The sequence below is a fragment of the Bufo bufo genome, chromosome 9 (genome assembly GCF_905171765.1).
Source record: "Bufo bufo chromosome 9, aBufBuf1.1, whole genome shotgun sequence".
In the NCBI taxonomy this organism is placed as follows: Eukaryota; Metazoa; Chordata; class Amphibia; order Anura; family Bufonidae; genus Bufo; species Bufo bufo.
In genome coordinates, this window is record NC_053397.1 from 183,883,179 (window position 1) to 183,897,753 (window position 14,575).

Below are 14,575 nucleotides of genomic sequence, written 5' to 3' on the forward strand. Positions count from 1 at the left end.
AATGGAGCTCTCAAAACAGCCTGCTGTTTTTCCTCGTGTTTCAAAGGGAATTTTCCATACACTAAAAATCCTCTAATGAAAAATACTATTTAGGAATCTGTTTGTGTGTTGAGTTTTGTTGGTTTATGCAAAATAAAAATAAAAAGATAAAGAAATTACCAAAGAAAAGACAAGTATTCTTTCTGTAATTAAAATATACATATTGTACTTCTATGTAAAATTCCTCACAGGTGACACCCAGTGGTTCTCTAGTATCATTACATTGTTAAGGTAATGTTGAGTTGGCAGTTTTATACAATTTAGGCTACTTTCACACTAGCGTTTAAGTTTTCCGGTATTGAGTTCCGTCTTAGGGGCTCAATACCGGAAAAAGATGCTTCAGTTTTGTCCCCATTCTTTGTCAATGGGGACAAAACTGATTTGAACAGAACAGAGTGATGCAAAATGCTAAACCCTGCCGGATCCAGCAAAAACGCTAGTGTGAAAGTAGGTTGTGGTAAATTTTGGATCTGGGAGGCACTCAAAATTTCTAGGGTCGTGTGTATTAACCACAATGTACATGATGCTGTTAATAATTTATTATATTTCGAATTCAGACAACATAGTGAGAAAAGGATAAAAAATTTAAAGATAATGTTATAGTTGATCAACTAAAATGAATGGAAATTTATATATAAAAAATGAAAGAAAGAAATTTTTAAAATTATAATGTAAATTGAAGTCACAGTATATGGGAATATAAAATATTCTCTGTTAGTCGTTCAATGTAAATCCCATTAGTGTCCAGTAGGGGCCTAGATATTTTGAGTGCCTCCCAGATCTAAAATTTACCACAACCTACTTTCTCTTGCACACTTGGGCGAGTCGCTGGGTAGAGCACCTAGCCATAGGTTTTTCAGTTTGGGTTAGCCACTGACCTAGTTTTAGCTAGTGGGAAAGTAGCCTTACATGCCTATAAAACTGAAAGAGTTCTAAACATTAAAGGGATGGTCAAGTTTAAAATAAATAATTAGGAAACTTAGATTTCAGGCTGTCTGAGGACAGCAATCCCCCTTACATCGTAAGATTTTCATAATCGGAATTTTGAATATCTCAGCCAAAAAAAAGTGGAGAAGTTGCACATACCAGCCACATGTTGGCCTTGAGGGCCAGAATAGTTCTTATGTTTTTTTTTACTCTTTTCATTCTGGTGGTCACAACTTTTTTTTTTTACTTTTCTTAGCTGTTTGAGACTGTGTACAAGTTGATAGATATACATTTTTTATTGACATCCATGATAAAATGTAGAAATGCTCATTCTAAAGGGATTCTAGAATTTTTTTTTTTTTTTTTGTAATGATACAGAGTAAGTGCATAAAAAATATAAAGGCCTGCCTTCATACATTTTATGACCTATATTTAACCCCTTACTGCTGCAGACAGTTTTGCATCCCTACCTGCTGAGAGCCATTGCTTTTTTTTTCTTTTTCATTCTTCTCATGACATGTCCATTTAAGTGTTTGCCTTTTGAAGGTCGTATATTTTGCTATAGTACTTTTTATGGTACAGGTGAAATGGAACCATTTATGCAAGGAAATCTAATAAAAACAATTCAGATTTTTTTTTCCCGCGCTCACCATGCGGTATGAATGAGATGTCAGCTTGGTTCTGTAGATCAGTACAATTACAGCGATAACAAATTTCTATACTTTTATGTGTGTTATTGCATTCAGAGGTGTAGCTATAGGGGGTGCAGAGGTAAGTCACTACCGGGACCAGGAGCCTAAGGGGCCCAAAGACCTTTGTGCTGCATAAGAAGACACCAGTATTACAGAAAGTGCGTGCTGGTCAAGTTACTCCTCTGGCTGGAGGGAGCGGGTTAGGTCAAGAATTTGGCATGGGGGATTCCGTTTTAATTTTTGCCTCAGGCAGCACGAAGCCTATGTGCTTCCCTGCCCCTCACCACAAGGGGCCCAAGCTAAACTCTTGCACCAGGGCCCATGAGGCTTTAACTACACTCCTGATTGCATTAGTTTTGCGCAATAAACACTTTACAAAAAATCTGTATCTCCACAAGGACCCATAACATTTCCATTTTTTTTACGGAAGAGGTAACATAGTACATAAGGCCGAAAAAAGACATTTGTCCATCCAGTTCGGCCTGTTATCCTGCAAGTTGATCCAGAGGAAGGCAAAAAAAAAGTGTGAGGTAGAAGCCAATTTTCCTCACTTTAGGGGAATAGAAAAATTCCTTCCCGACTCCAATCAGGCATCAGAATATCTCCCTGGATCAACGACCCCTCTCTAGTAGCTATAGCCTGTAATATTATTACGCTCCAGAAATACATCCAGGCCCCTCTTGAATTCCTTTATTGCACTCCCCATCACCACCTCCTCAGGCAGAGAGTTCCATAGTCTCACTGCTCTTACCGTAAAGAATCCTCTTCTATGTTTGTGTACAAACCTTCTTTCCTCCAGACGCAGAGGATGTCTCCTCGTCACAGTCACAGTCCTGGGGATAAATAGATGATGGGATAGATCTCTGTATTGACCCCTGATATATTTATACATAGTAATTAGATCTCCCCTCAGTCGTCTTTTTTCTAAAGTGAATAACCCTAATTTTGATAATCTTTCAGGGTACTGTAGTTGCCCCATTCCAGTTATTACTTTAGTTGCCCTCCTCTGGACCCTCTCCAGCTCTGCTATGTCTGCCTTGTTCACAGGAGCCCAGAACTGTACACAGTACTCCATGTGTGGTCTGACTAGTGATTTGTAAAGTGGTAGCACTATGTTCTTATCACAGGCATCTATGCCCCTTTTGATGCAACCCATTATCTTATTGGCCTTGGCAGCCGCTGCCTGTTTTTTGCAGCTTAGTTTGCTGTTTATTAAAATTCCTAGATCCTTTTCCATGTCAGTGAGCAAAAAAACAAAAATAAAACAAACCCAGCAATTTGGGCATTTTTTAAATTACTTTTTATTCTGGGGTCACTGTTCAGGTAAATAATAGCTTTTTGTTTTGTTTTTTATTAGTATTTTTTTTATATTTTAATGAATTTTTATTTATTTTTGCATGTTTGCATAATGATGGCGGACCTGGGAGTCATTCTTAGCCCCCTGGCTGCCATAGCAACCGTCAACACCCTACTATCACATCACGGACAAGTTGATGGGAAGACGAAGGACCTCAGCATCTAATTGTTTAAATAGCTGGAATTGGATTTACCATATTTTTCGCCTTATAAGACTCACTTTTTCTCCCCACTTTATGAATGATGCAGGTGGCGCACGTGCGTGACGTAGTGAGTTACGCTGCCAGTGCCCGCTTGCCCGGCCTCCAGCCTGCTACGGAAGATTGTAGTAAGTACTACAGGCTGGTTTGCACATTATTTCTATAGTTTAACATTGCCTACAGGTTAGATATGATTACTACAGTGAGCGGGGCCCGGTGTAATAGAATACAGGGACTGCACCGGGATTTGATGCCATTACAAAACCAGATGCCGACCCCCACCCCCTGTATTGGGGGTCATTGACTACACAGAGACAATGTTATGGGGGGGATCTCCACAGATGCCCCCCATAACAGTGCCAGCCACAGATGCCCCCCATAACAGTGCCATCCACAGATGCCCCCCATAACAGTGCCATCCACAGATGCCCCCCATAACAGTGCCATCCACAGATGCCCCTCATAACAGTGCCATCCACAGATGCCCCCCATAACAGTGCCATCCACAGATGCCCCTCATAACAGTGCCATCCACAGATGCCCCCCATAACAGTGCCATCCACAGATGCCCCCCATAACAGTGCCATCCACAGATGCCCCCCATAACAGTGCCATCCACAGATACCCCCCATAATAGTGTGACATCCACAGATGCCCCCCATAATAGTGGGTCATCCACAGACCACCATTAGTTCAAAACCTACCAAAAGCACACCTTTTGGTTCAAAATATATATTTTATTTTTTTCCTCCTCAAAAAACGGTGCGTTCTATAGGGCGAAAAATACGGTATCTTCAATCCCGGCAAATACAGGGGAATCACGGGTGTTAGTCACGGGGATAATTAATTCAATTTATTTACTAATAGTAATATTTACACATTTTTTAAGATTATTTTGTAACATTACCTCCCAGGGACTGTACCCTCCCTGGAAAGGAACTGCAACCTTGTCCATATATAACGTTATGGCTTTCAGGTACACCAAGATGCAAAATAATTTAAGTTGTAGAGGTAGGAATTTTCTATTTGTGTTGAAAAAGGTCAAAACACTAGACGGAATTTAACTCATTTTACCGCCCCCCTCTTTTTTTTTTTTTTTTGTTTGGGGCATAGGCATCCACTGTAATGCCTATATTACAATAATCTTTGCAGTACATGATTTTATAGGCAGATGTATGTAACACCACAGCTATGACTACACAGCATAATAGGCGTACACACTGGAATACGTTACATAAGTGAATATGATTATGAATTATTACTTCCTCATTGTTTATTTGTGCCATTATTATCCAGTTCCCGAGTGAAACATTTTTGGGCATTTCCTGCTTATCATATTTCATGTCTCAAGCACTTCTTTTATAGCAGTAATAAAACACATCCAATGCACAGGTGTATATAAAGGAGAGGGGCCCCAGGGTGAGGACATGTCCTATCTTTTGCAGTGCGGAGGTACGGACACGAAAGCCCACAGAAGCGCTTCTGGGGGCTTCTGATCCGTGCCTCCGCTCCACAAAAGATAGGACATGTGCAGTATTTTGAGGATTGCAGACCCATTCAAATCAATGAGTCTGCACTGCAAAACGGGATTCACACAGCTGGTGCCCGTATATTGAAGACCGCTATTTGCTCTCTGCAATAGGTGCACCATGGCTATGCCCATGTGAATGGGCCCAAAATGGATGATTTCAACTAAAACGAACATTCGTCTGTTCGGAACGATCATTTTAGCTGGCATTATCGTTTGAAAAGTAGTCAGCCACTAGAGATGAGCGAAGTTTTGGAAAATTTGATTCGGCTGCATTGCCGAATTTTACCCAAAAATTCGCTTTGTGAGTAATTACTTTGTCACGAAGCACATTTTTTTTGGAAGTAGCAGGTGCAATGACAGGGAGCTGCGATAGCGCAGCTCCCTATCATTGTACCCCTCAGATGCCGTGTTCATACATGATCGTGGCATTTGAGAGTAATAATAAAGTGTAAAATTAACATTAATAAAATTTAATCATACTTACCGCCTCCATTTGCTCACAACGGGCCAGCCGCCGCCATCTTGCTTGAAGATCTTGCGCGGTCCGAGATGACGCCATCACACCGGCCAAGGGGTTATTTCATCTTGGATATGCCCCCAATGTCTGATAGGTGTGGGTCCCACCTCTGGGGCCCGCACCTTTCCTTAGAATGGAGCCAGAAAAGTGAAGGAGAGCACACTGCGCATATATGGGTGCCGTCCATTATGGGAGTGCTGAAAATACCATGCTCAGCTATTTTTGAAAGTCCCATTGAAATGAATGGGAAGCGCATCGCGCTTTTTTCAATTTTTTTTTCTCACCTTCCCACTGCATTGTATGCAATATTAAATGGTGCCATTAGAAAGTATAACTTGGCCCACAAAAAACAAGAGCTCATACGGCTATGTAAACGGAAAAATAAAAACGCAGGGGGTAAAAAACAAAAACGCATAAATGGAAAATCACGGAGTCCTGAAGGGGTTAAAAATAAATAAATAATTGAAAATGCCACAATAATACGTACAATCACCATGGAGCAGCTGTCTACTGATGAGATGCTGGCTTATTTAATATCCGAGTCATGTTTCAAGGCCTATTTAAAGGGTCGAACATTGACTGGCATTAGAGGCAGAGCCTGTTAAGAGCTCAATTTGCATCCCTTTCTTCCCAGAATTCCAGAGGAGAGTGTATGACCTATAAGTCTCCTCATGCCGACTAAGGTGCTCTCTCCCCAAAGAGGGATAGTACCCCCCAAATCCTGACTTAGGCCTCTCACCCAGTTAAACCAGTACTCTCTGCTCATCACTGATGAGGGGCAATCACCCCGAAAACAGCTGTCTGCAGATGAGGTGCTTGCTTATTTAATATCAGGGTCATGTCTCAGGGCTTAGTTAAAGGGTCGAACATTGACTTATAGGATTGATGCCTTACATCTGGTGGCATTAGAGAGAGAGCTTATTAAAGGGAACCTGTCACCTGTTTTATGGTGTCCTAACTAAGGGCAACATAAATAAGTGACTGATTCTCCTAGCGAAATGCTGGGTCACTTTCTTTAATTGACCCAGTCAATCTGCCAACATCTTGTATTGAAAAGCTCCAGCTGATAATGATGAGTCATGAATATTCATGAGCTCCTGACTCTCCCCGCCCACCTGCTGCTGAATGACAGTTTTTTTCCATATGAATCAGCAGCAGGTGGGCGGGGGAGTGGCTATAGCTCTGAATTAAATATACACTGGACTCACTGACATCACGCTGGACTCAAATCAGCTCATTAGCATGTGGCATGTGGCATGCGGCATCTTTGTGTGTATATTAGGAGATAACCCTCTGTCACACCAGTAAGTGAATACATCTAAGGTACTTTTTAGTAGTTAATGATTGTATATAATTAGTTAGATTATAATCAAATATCCACATGACAGGTTCCCTTTAAGACCTAATTTGCATCCCTTTCATTCCATAGGAGCATGTATGTCCCATAAGTCTCCTCACGCCCACTAAGGCGCTCTCTACTCAAGGAAAGATAGTACCCCCCTAAAAAAACAATAACGTGAAAACGCTATAAAATGCTTGAAAAATGTGGCTTTTTTAATGCTGAAATAAATTGCGTGTGTGAAGAAAAATCTATTCTCGACATGACACATGTTCAGGCACGGTGTGTCATCATGATAAACCGGTCTGTTCGCATTTTGGCAAAACTATGATTCAAAGTTCAGAATCACATCTGTCCCTCCCCGCCCCTCTCGCGTTACATACTTTCCACAATTATTGCTGTGTTATTTCTAATAAAAATCTTAATTGCTGAATTATTTTAGTGGATGACATGTTCAAGACAGACCTCTAAGGGGGAGGTCCATTTAGTGGGTTTTGTGGACAGAGTCTAGTGCGTTTTTCTTTTTTCTCTTCTACAACTAAGACTATAATAATTTGTTATGATCACTGCCAGAGAGGTGCAGATCCAGTTAGTCAAGCTCGGTCTCGCTCTGCAGTCTGTGATTGTAAATGGGCAGTGAGTAAGCTGAAGCCGGAAGATGCAAGCAGACTGACACTGAGCAGACGACTCGTCCTCCTAGTGAGACTTCACATCCCTTCTATTCACACAGCGCAGGTAGGTTCTACAACAATATCCATAGAAGATGTGCTTTATATTTCTACTTGACTGGCGCTTGTCTTGTTGGGTAACTGATAACTTATGGACTGTATCATGATGTCGTGAGTGGTTACAGAGTATTTTGCAGTTTGGTTGGAATTTCAAGGAAGTAAGTTATTTCCGTGCGTCCTATAACTTTCTGAAATTTAAGGGACACTTCTGATTCTGGTTTACATTTAAACCTAATATAAGTTTCAAGCTTCATTAGATAAAAAGTAAAATGTCAGGATTGTCTACAATCAGGCGCTGTGTAAGGCTACGTCTACATGACGACATTTGTCGCGCGACAAATAGGGCACAACTACACTGCAACATTTGTAGCGCAACATTTTGTTGCACTAATGTCGCGCGACAATTTTTATAATGGCAGTCTATGGTGTCGCACTGCAACATGCAACATACTGCGACTGCGACGCAACAGTCGCAGAAAAATCCATCTCGAATGGCTTTTCTGCGACGTTGCGTCGCAGTCGCAGCATGTTGCAGTGCGACACCATAGACTGCCATTCTAAAAATTGTCGCACGGCATTAGTGCAACAAAATGTCGCGCGACAAATGTCGTCGTGTAGACGTAGCCTAAATGTAAGAAGAACATCACCATGGATTTAGAGGTTGTTAAATATGTGGTGTGATGGTAATAGAAGCTCTGGGTACATGCTTCGAAAAACATACTCCAGCCAGAATATAAGGTACAAGCCATAATTCTGCTTCCAACGTGGTATACATCAGCTCAGTAAGGCTCAGTTCACATCTGGGATGGAGACTCTTTTAGGGGCCTCTTTGTTAGACCACCAAAAAGTCCGGGCCAAAATATTTCCGGCAAACCCACGCCAACCTGCGGCTGCCTAGGCAAAGCTGTGAAGATATTAACAATCATTTGAAAGCCTCAAAGGTGGAGTGTAATAATATTACAGGCTATAGCTACTAGAGAGGGGTCGTTGATCCAGGGAGTTATTCTGATTGGAGTCGGGAAGGATTTTTTTTATTCCCCTAAAGTGAGGAAAATTGGTTTCTACCTCACAGGTTTTTTTTTGCCTTCCTCTGGATCAACTTTCAGGATGACAGGCTGAACTGGATGGACAAATGTCTTTTTTCGGCCTTATGTACTATGTTACTATGTTACAGTCAAAGCCTTGTGGTACAGTCGGTGCAGTTTTCAGCCACACTGTGCGTCTCTATCATTACTTTTGTATAATTCCACTAAAAGTCGTCTTTGGGGATGTGTCCTCCTTAGCTCTCCTGTATGATGACTTACAGCTGCTTATCAGTCCAATTATGCTGTGTATGTAGGTATTAACCCCTGAAAATCAATGTTTTTTTTTATGGCTGAAGATACACTGAAATCTTAAAGACTATAGACACCTTAAGGGCAATTTTTTTTAATGATTGCATTTTACTCATTTTGGGCTTAACGTTTTTTTTTTCAACAGGCCTTTATTAAAAATATTAACCTTTTTCTAAGATACAGGGTTAAAAATCACTCTGTTTTCAGGCTGTCAGTCTCTGTTTTCTTTGAATCCCGCATCTTACTGCTCATGTGTAGCTCTTATCTCTTCACCTAATAAACACTCATTATAGCTGTTCTTATCAAACCGATAAGAATATGACTTAAACATGTATTTATGAGGTCAGGAGATCAGAGATAAGAGCTACACATGAGCCATCAGATGTGGGATTAAAAGAAAACAGAAACTGACAGTCTGCAAACAGGCTGATGTTTAACCCTGTACTCCTAAATGGCCAATATCAGGTAATCACCAATACGGTGATTATGGCCGATGTCAGGTAATCACCTCGCTGCCAATTAAGATAGCCTGCATCCTTGCCCGGCAATCAGCAGGCAGGAGTACCAGGACAATCAGGCTAGCTGAGGACACTTCTGAACATGTAAAATTCCAGGCCAGTCAGCATGCACCTATGCTCCATTGATGCTAAGGTCAGGGCATGACATGTAAGACTCCAGGCCACTGACATCCCTGCTGACATCCCACGTTGGTCTGACGGCGGGTTCAGACCTGAGCGTACCGAACGTACGCTCTGTACGCGCGTTTACGATCGCGCGTCGGACAGAAGCGAACGCCCATTGTTGCGCGTTCCCGGAAGTCTATGTACGGGAACGCGCGACACTATGCCCCAAAGAAGCTCCTGAACTTCTTGGGGCGTCTGGCGTTTTACAGCGCGATCGTACGCGCTGTTTAACGCCCAGGTGAGAACCATGCCGATAGGGAGGCATTGGTTTCTCCTTGTTGAGCGTTTTACAGCGCGTAGGAACGCGCTGTAAAACGCTCAGGTCTGAACCGGCTGTTAGTGTGATATTTAAAGCAGGTATGTGCTCCATTCTGATGTTTGTGATTTGTTGTTCTTGTCGAACTAGCCATTTTTTCTTGGATTACTTATTTTTGACCGTTAGCCTGCCTGCGACCTAGTCTCTCTGCCTTGTGATTCTGACATGCCCTCATAGTCTTGGACTTTTGGCTTGGTGTTGTGAATATGTTTGTGGCTAGTTTCTCTCTGTGTATTGATCTGTCCGTATAGTTTCTAACTTTTAGGCCTCTGCACTTAGTTGCTTACGGACCACCATCCAGTTGGGGGCTGCCGTTTAGGGTGGATCATCCAAGTAGGTAGGGACAGTGGTGTGGTTGGAGACTAGGGGGTGCCCTGTCTCCTTCCAGGACGTGACAGCTGAACATTTTTAATAAAAAAACAAATGATTTTTTTTTTGCGTAAAATGCAATCATATAAAAATGCCCCCAAAGGTGTACATGGCCTTTAAGGTCTAAAAGAGTAGCCTTGTCCAGCATGATCTCACGAGATAAGGCAGCTCTGTATGTTACTTAAAGCTGGCCATACACATTCAATAGCTGTCACCACTTTGAGACCCTTTGGTAAGCTTTTTTATTGAACACTGGTAATCAAGGCACGCACATATTTTTGTATATTATTGTACTTAGGGCTATTATCTTGTATTTATTGTTGATTAAAAGTTAAGCCTTAACAAGGTCACCCATTTTGTCATTATATATTCTGTTTACAGGGTTGCCCAACATTTATTATTATTGACCCATTAGCTTAAGGTTTTATTCATATTTGGACCCACCAAATACTTACTAGAAGTGCACAAATAGTCCCACAACATGGACAGTGACATTCCAGAGGGGGGGGTCAATGGCAAAAATTCACACAAAAAATATGTATTTTAATCAGGGGCCATTTTAATGCATCTTAAAGTGAAACTCTCAAAAATGTGCCCTACTGGAGCCTAGAAAGATTTTATTTTAGGCCACGGGAGTACAGGCCCAAAATTAGGTATTCACCTGACAGAAAATAACAAGTGATTATGTGGCTAGAGGTACATTAGGCGGTCACTGGATAAAAAATTTACTGTAGGCCAGTACAGGCCCCAAAAATTAGGCATTCACCTGACAGAAAAGAACAAGTGGCTGGAGGCACATTAGGCGGTCACCGGATAACAATTTTACTGTAGCCCACTGGAGTAGAGACCCCAAAAATTTGGCGGCGTTCACATGACAGAAAAGGCCTTTTATGCCGCTGTATATACATAAGACAAGGACCATTCTTTGTTCTGGGTGGTGACGGATATGTGTGGGCTGGCATGAGGAAATTCAATTACACGTGGTCGTCACAGGTGTTGAATTCCTCCGAGATCCAAGCCTCATTCATTTTTAGAAATGTGAGGTAGTCCACACTGTCGTGAGCTAGGCGAGTGCACTTATTGGTCACGATCCTCCCTGCTGCGCTGAATGTCCTTTCGGACAGGACACTCGACAAAGGGGCAAGCCAAGAGTTCCATTGCAAATTGTGCTAGCTCTGGCCACAGGTCAAGCTTGCATACCCAGTAGTCCAGGGGTTATCGGCTGTTAACCCGATGTAGTTGGACACCTGTCGGTCTAGGCATTCCCTGAGGCTGGATCCGGAGGGCGACTGTCGATGGGTTGGCTGCAAGAATGATCTCATATCCGAAGTGTCCAACACATATTCAAACCGCCTTTTTCTTGCAGGCGTGGTAGGATTGGTACCTGCACCTGTTTCGCTGTGGGTGGAAATTCCTCTGCTAGCGCCTGCAACAGCAGAATGCAGCATCTCTCGCAGCAAGGCCTGGAAATGCTGCATTCTGACAGCCCTCTGTGATGCTGGTGACATGTCCGCCATTTTGTGTTTCTATGGGGGGTCTAAGTATGTTGCCACCCAGTACTGGTCCTTTCCCTTTATGATTTTTATAAGGGGGTCCCTCTTCAAACACTGGAGCATGAAGGCCCCCATTTGCAGAAAATTGGAAGCAGTGGAGCGCCTTTGCTCCAGCTCATCGCCCAGGAGAATTTCGTCCTCGGTCTCCTCCCCCCAGCCACGGACAACACCAGGGATCCCTGAAAAGTTTAAAGTCCCCCTCAAAGCCTGCTCTTCTTGCTCCTCCTCCTCCCCCCAGCCACCATCCTCCTCTGACTCCTCTTCAGACTCCTGTTGACTTGTCTCAGATGGAGTAGCCCCCCCCCCCCCCCCCGGGAATTCATTCAGCATTGCGACTTCCTCATCTCCCAGCTCCTACTCCTCGATGGCTTGATCAATGACACGATGCAATGCACACTCCAGAAAGAAGGTGTAAGGTACGATGTCACTGATGCCTTGGCTGCGACTGACCAGTTTGGTGATCTCCTCAAATGACCGCAGAAGTCTGCATGCGTCGCATATGAGCAACCACTGGCGCGGTGAAAAGAAACCAAGCTCCCCAGAACCTGTTATGCTGCAGAGTTTGTACAGGTAGTCGTTAACGGCACGTTGCTGCTGGAGCAGCCTATGAAGCATATACAAGGTGGAGTTCCACCGCGTCCAGCTTTCACAAATCAGATGTCTGATGGGCAGGTGGTGTCACCGCTGAACGTCAGCAAGGCGAGCCATGGCCGTGTAAGATCTTCTAAAATGGCCAGAGATTTTCCTGGCCTGCCACAAGACGTCCTGGATCCCGGGGTATTTGGCAACGAATCGCTGCATGACTAAGTTCAGAACATGTGCCATGCACGGCACGTGTGTCATTTTGCCCTGTTTCAGCGTGCTCAGCAGATTGGCACCGTTGTCGCGCACCACTTTACCAACTGTCAAGTTGAGCGGAGTTGGCCACTGATCGGCCTGTGACCACAGAGCTGAAAGAAGTGCAGGACCGGTGTGGCTCTTGGCTTTCAGGCACAACAGTCGCAGCACAGCATGGCAATGTCTCACCTGGCACGTCGAATAGGTTCTGGGGAGTTTAGGGGGTGCAGCGAAAGAGGCGGTAGCAGTGGAAAAGGAGGAGTCAGCCGAGGGGGAGATGTAGGAGGAGGAGGAGAAGAAGAGGCAGGCCTGCATGCAACCCGTGGTGGTAACACCAAATCCACACGGGTGCCACAGGTTACATGCTTGACGGCCATAAGAAGGTTCACCCAGTGGGCAGTAAAAGTTATGCACCTTCCCTGCCCGTGTTTGCTAGACCACGTGTCTGTGGTCAGATGTATCTTAGCCACAGTGTGCCAGAGATACTGTATATTCAATTGCTGCTGAATGTTGCCATATAGGTCTGGGATATCCTTCTGGGAGAAATATTTCCTTCCTGGGATTTTCCATTGTGGTGTGCCAATGGCCACAAATTTTCTAAAGGCCTCCGAGTCCACCAGTTTATATGGCAGTAGTTGGCGGGCTATCAGTTACATAGAAACATAGAATGTGTCGGCAGATAAGAACCATTTGGCCCATCTAGTCTGCCCAATATACTGAATACTATGGATAGCCCCTGGCCCTATCTTATATGAAGGATGGCCTTATGCCTATCCCATGCATGCTTAAACTCCTTCACTGTATTTGCAGCTACCACTTCTGCAGGAAGGCTATTCCATGCATCCACTACTCTCTCAGTAAGGTAATACTTTTTGATATTACTTTTAAACCTTTGCCCCTCTAATTTAAAACTATGTCCTCTTGTAGCAGTTTTTCTTCTTTTAAATATTCTCTCCTCTTTTACCGTGTTTGATTCCCTTTATGTATTTAAAAGTTTCTATCCTATCCCCTCTGTCTTGTCTTTCTTCCAAGCTATACATGTTAAGGTCCTTTAATCTTTCCTGGTAAGTTTTATCCTGCAATCCATGTACTAGTTTAGTAGCTCTTCTCTGAACTCTCGCCAAAGTATCAATATCCTTCTGGAGATATGGTCTCCAGTACTGCGCACAATACTCCAAATGAGGTCTCACTAGTGCTCTGTAGAGCGGCATGAGCACCTCCCTATTTCTACTGGTAATGCCTCTCCCTATACACCCAAGCATTCTGCTAGCATTTCCTGCTGCTCTATGACATTGTCTGCCTACCTTTAAGTCTTCTGAAATAATGACCCCTAAATCTCTTTCCTCAGATACTGAGGTTAGGACTGTATCACTGATTTTATATTCTGCTCTTGGGTTTTTACGCCCCAGGTGCATTAGCTTGCTCTTATCAACATAAAATTTTGGTTGCCAGATTTCTGACCATTCCTCTAGTTTTCCTAAATCCTTTTCCATTTAGTGTATCCCTTCAGGAACATAAACCCTGTTATAAATCTTTGTCATCAGCAAAAAGACACACCTTACCATCGAGGCCTTCTGCAATTTCACTAATACAGATATTAAACAATATGGGTCCCAGAACAGATCCCTGAGGTACCCCACTGGTAACAAGACCTTGGTCTGAATATACTACATTGACTACAACCCTCTGTTGTCTGTCCCTCTGCCACTGCCTAATCCATTCAACAATATGGGAATCCAAGCTCAAAGACTGCAGTTTATTGATAAGCCTTTTATATGGGACAGTATCAAAAGCCTTAATAAAGTCTAGATAAGCGATGTATACTGCACCTCCGCCATCTATTATTTTAGTCACCCAATCAAAAAAATCAATAAGATTAGTTCGACATGATCTCCCTGAAGTAAACCCATGCTATTTTTCATCTTTCAATCCATGGGATTTTAGATGTTCCACAATCCACTCCTTTAAGTATGGTTTTCATTAATTTCCCCACAATTGATGTCAGGCTTACTGGCCTATAGTTGCCCGATTCCTCCCTACTACCTTTCTTTTGAATGGGCACAACATTTGCTAATTTCCAATCTTTTGGGACGACTCCTGTTACCAGTGATCGGTTAAATAAATCTGTTAATGGTTTTGCTAGTTCACTGCTAA

The 14,575-nt window shown here is 43.0% G+C and overlaps 1 protein-coding gene across 2 annotated transcripts in view; it reads left to right on the forward strand.

Moving 5' to 3' along the window:
• The first annotated feature begins 7,067 nt into the window (after positions 1-7,067).
• Positions 7,068-14,575, forward strand: part of TMEM40 (transmembrane protein 40) — a 54,037-nt gene continuing 46,529 nt past the window's right edge. Inside the window, exon 1 of one of the 2 annotated variants that reach the window (XM_040407701.1) lies at positions 7,068-7,336. The gene's annotated coding sequence lies outside the window, so the exon portion shown is untranslated. The remainder of the gene's footprint in view (positions 7,337-14,575) is intronic. The other variant, XM_040407700.1, reaches the window with a different exon arrangement.